Source organism: Cavia porcellus, unplaced genomic scaffold (genome assembly GCF_034190915.1).
Source record: "Cavia porcellus strain 051 isolate PalLab524CR breed Dunkin Hartley unplaced genomic scaffold, mCavPor4.1 scaffold_33, whole genome shotgun sequence".
Classification (NCBI taxonomy): domain Eukaryota; kingdom Metazoa; phylum Chordata; class Mammalia; order Rodentia; family Caviidae; genus Cavia; species Cavia porcellus.
Window position 1 is genome coordinate 9,882,054 of NW_026947516.1, and position 4,966 is coordinate 9,887,019.

The window sequence follows — 4,966 nt, forward strand, 5'->3', positions numbered from 1 at the left end:
GTAAGAGATCTCTGTTAATTGACCCACAACAAATCTGAAATAGTCTAATTACAAATTCTAATGTTGTGAAAAGTTACTGTAAATCAATTTGACTAAAATGTATTTGAGTTCACTCTGATTTCTGTAAATTTAATTTTAAAGAGGTTAAAATTAAATGAATAAAATGGAACAAAATAGAGCAGAACAAAACAATGTAAGAGACACAGATTTCAAAGCATGACAACAGTAAATCTTCACTGTCTATCGTATTTTCTCTCACTTTCTTCTAAATAGTTGTACATATCTTCACACACAATGAATTCATACAAAACCAAATAGTATAAGAACAGGATGATGAAAGCATTTTAGGTCTTCAAAACCAGACAACAGGGAAGTCAACAATGGCTGCAATGTCTCTCATTCTCTTTGAAATAGCTATATGTACCTTCATGTATGTTGAAACTAAACAATGCAAAACAGACTAAAGGCTTTCAGTTTTTGCCATTTAATATGATGCTGAGTGTTGGTTTGTCATAGATGGCTTTTATCCTACTGAGGTAAAGACCATCTATTCCAATTTACTGTAAGGTTCTTATCATGAGTAAGCATTGGACCTTATCAAAAGCTTTTTCTGCATCTATAGAAATATCATGTGGTTCTTATTTTTGTTTCTATTGATATGATGGATTACATTTATTGATTTGCATATGTTGAGCCATCCCTACATTCCTGAGATGAATCCCACTTGGTTATGCTGTATAATCTCCTTGATGATTTGCTGTATTCTGTTTGCAAATATTTTACTGAAAAATTTTACATCTATGCTCATTAGAGAAATTGGCTTGTAGTTCTCTTTTTGTTTGTGTCTTTCTCAAGTTTTGATATTAGAGTTATATTTGCTTCCAGGAATGAGTTAGGGAGAATTGCTTCCCTTTCAATTTCATTGCAGAATTTGAAAACTGTTGGCATTAAATCTTTTTTGAATTCCATGTAGAATTCCTCTAGACTCCATCTGGATCTGGGCTTTTCATTATTGGTAAGAATTTAATTACATCTTCAAGTTCATTAATTGAATTTGGGTTATTCACCAGTTTTGCATCTTCTTGACTCATTTTTGGTAATTCATATATTTCTGGATATCTCTCCATTTCTTCTGTGTTATGAAGCAAATGAGAGTTTCAAAATTGTTTTTCAAAATAGGTATTGATAATCTTCCATGTTTTCTCAGGGTCTGTTGTGATGTCACCCTTTTCATTCCTTATTGCATGGAGTTTTTCCTTTACTTTTTAAAAAATAAAGTTGGCTAGGAGATAATCAATTTTATTTATACTTTCAAAGAACCAACACTTTGATTCACTTATTCTTTATTTTCATAGTCTCTAATCCATAAATTTCTGCTCTGATCTTTATAATTTACTACCTTCTTTTGGCTTTGAGATTCATTTGTTCTTCTTTTTCTAGATGATTTAAGTGTGGCATCAGGTTATTTATTTGCGTTTGTTCTGTTTTTCTGATGTGGGAATTCACTGAAAAAAATCTTCCTCTTAGGACTGCTTTCATTGCATCTCACAGATTCTAGTACATTGTATTTTTATTTTTATTTGCATGTAGATGTTTAATTTCTTCTTTAATTTCCTCTGTGACCCACTCATTGCTCAGGAGCGTACTGAACAATTTCTATGTGTTTTTGTGGTTTTTACAGTTTCTTTCATCATTAATTTCTACTTTCATGATGCTATGATCTGATAACATGCATGGAATAATTTCAATTCTTTTGCATTTAATTAAGATTTTGTGGGCTAGTATGTGGTATATTTTAAGGAATGTTCCATATGCTGCTCCGAAGAGTGCATATTCTGATGTTTTTGGGTGTAACACTCTGTATACATCCACCAAGTCCATTTGTTCACAGGTGTGATTAACTTCTGATGTGTTTTTGCTGATTTTATGTCTGGTTTATCTGTCCCTTTGTGTCAATGGTGTTTTAAGTTCTCCTGTTCTAATTGTGTTATTGCTTATTTTATTTTTCATTTCTATTAATACTTGCTTTGTATAGCTGCATGCTCCCAAATTTGGTGCACATACATTTAAGACTGTTTTTCTTCCTCTTGATTTTTTCCCCTAATTAGTATGTAGTGACCTTCTTTATCTCTTTGGATCATTCTTAGTTTGAAGTTCACATTATCTGCAAACAGAATAGCTACCCATGCTTTTTTTGGTTCACAATGCATGAAGTACTGTTTTCCATCTTTTGACCTTCAGTCTATGAGTTTCTTTATGGGTTAGATGGTTTTTGCTGTATACAGCATATGGTTGGATGTTCTTTATGGGTTAGATGGTTTTTGCTGTATACAGCATATGGTTGGATGGTCATATGTTTTTGATCCATTCTACCAGTCTGTTTCTTTTAATTGGTGAATTGAGGCCATATAATTGATATACATTGGTTTACTTTTGACATGCTATCTTTCTGCTGTTGCTTATTTACCTTTCAACTCTGTTTAATTGTTTACCATGCTTAGCAGTTTTCTCCTATGTCTAGAAAGTCTTTCAGTATTCTTTACAGTGTTTTTTTAGTGGTCATGAAATTCTTCAGCAGTTTTTTGACATGAAAGTATCTTATTTCTCCATCCACTTTGAAGGACAGTTTTGCAGGGTACATCAGTCTGGGTTGGAAGTAATTTGCCTTTAGGATCTATACTTCACTCCATGCTCTTATTGACTTCATTTTTTGGGCTGAGAAGTTTGCTCTGATTCTGATAGTCTTTCCTTTATAGGTGATCTGTCTCTTGTGTCTAACAGCTTTTAATATTCAGTTCTTATGTTGGATTTCTGGGGTGGTGATTATTATATGTCTGGGTGTAGTTTTATTTTGGTTATGGCTATTTGGAATTCTATATGCTTCACTTATCTTTACATCAATTTGCATTTCCATGTTTGGGAAGTTTTTATGTTAGTTCTGTAAATAGCCTCTTGATATCATTTTTGTTTTCACCTTCTTTTTAATTTATCCCTATAAATACTAAGGTTTTTTTTTTCTTTGCATCATCTTCAAGCTGCTGAATTGTTGTTTCCTGATTCCTTGTTATTTCCAAAAGTTCTTTCCTTTCCTGTTCACTAGCTGCAATCTTGTCTTCAAGGTCTGAAATTCTATGTTCACTTTCATTGAGACAGTTTTGCCAACTTTCAGTGGAATTTATGATTTCCTATATGTCTCCTTGAATCTGCTTCATGCATTGTTTGTTTCTTCTTTTTATTTAAGAGGAAAAAGAGAAAAGCACAAAACAAAACAAAGAAGTGTAAGGTTACATATAATACAGAACTACAAAAAAAAACATAACAGTAAGAAATCACCTGTTAATAGATGACATATTATCATCTTGGAAATAGTTGCTCAAATCACAGTATCAAAGAATACAAAGTAGACATTCAAACAGAGAGACTACAAACAGCTGTGTTCAATGATCCAAAAACATTAATATAGTCAGCTATTCAACACCCCTATACACACTTGCTGTTATATCCGTTAGAGCTCTTTTTTTTTCCCTTCCTCTTGTTACAACAAAATTTACACATTTTAGATTTTATTACTCCTTAGTTCTTGTTACTTTTTTTGGGGGGGAGAATAAAGTCAAATATGGCAGAACAAAGCTGTCAGTCAAAACCAAGGATAGACTTAGCACATGATGTAGAACAGAGTACACGGTTATTAACAATAGTTATCAACGTTGTCTCTTGTTTCCTTAAAAAGATTTGTCTATCTCATTAGATATTATAAAGTTGGACAAAACAGTAGAGAACAAGACCAATAAAACTTAGACATTGTAAACATTATAGGACTTCCAAAGGAGACAATAGTCAAACCTGAATGGGCATCTTAGTGAATCTTATTGCCTTCAAAGTAGTTGCCTATACCCTCAGACTTGATACTATCCCACATAATGGAACAGAGTCTAATCAGTCAAAACAAGATCGTGGGAGTATTACAGGACTTCAAAACAAGTTAATAGGAAATCGAAAAGAGTTACTATTATATATCCTAATTTTTTTAATTTTTCCCTTAATTAAAATAAACATAAGAAATAACTAAATAATTTTTTTAAAGAATAATAGTTACCATAGTGTCTGTCTTTTTCCTTGAGATATTTGGATAAAACTTCATATACTATAGCTTCAAATATTTCCATATCAAGAAGCCTAGAATAAAGCCTTTCTAATTAATAAGTGAAAATTTTATAAGGCTTCAAGGCCACATAATGGGGAATCATGATTGCCACAAATTTTCATATATTTGAATCATTACTTACATTAGGGAAACTATTCGGTATTCATACATGCGAGATTGATTTATTTCACTTATGAGTATGGTCTCAAGCTGCGCCCATTTATTGATAAATATCTCAATGTGATCCTTCTTTATAGCTGAATAATACTCCATTGTATAAAAATACCACAACTTTTTTATCCATTCCTCAGTTGATGGACACTTGGGTTGTTTCCAAGATCTGGCGATTACAAATTGTGATGCTATAAACATAGGTGCACATATATCACTGTGGTATGATGCTTTCAGTTCTTCTGGGAATATGCCTAGAAGTGGAATAGCTGGAATAAATGGGATTTCCAGTCCCAACTTTTTGAGAAACCTCCAGACAGACATCCACAAAGGCTGTACCAGTCTACACTCCCACCAACAGTGCAGGAGAGTTCCTTTTTCCCCACAGCCTCTCCAGCATTTGTTGTTGTTGGTTTTCTTGATCCTGGACATTCTTTCAGGAGTGAGATGATATCTCAGTGTGGTTTTAATTTGCATTTCTCTGATGACCAATGATGATGAGCATGTTTTCATATATTTATTTGCCATTTGCATTTCTTCATCTGAGAATTGTGTATTCATTTCAGATGCCCATTTTTGGATTGGATCTTTGAATTTTGGAGGTCTGAGGTTTTTTAATTCTTTATATGTTTTAGACAAGAGTCCCTTGTC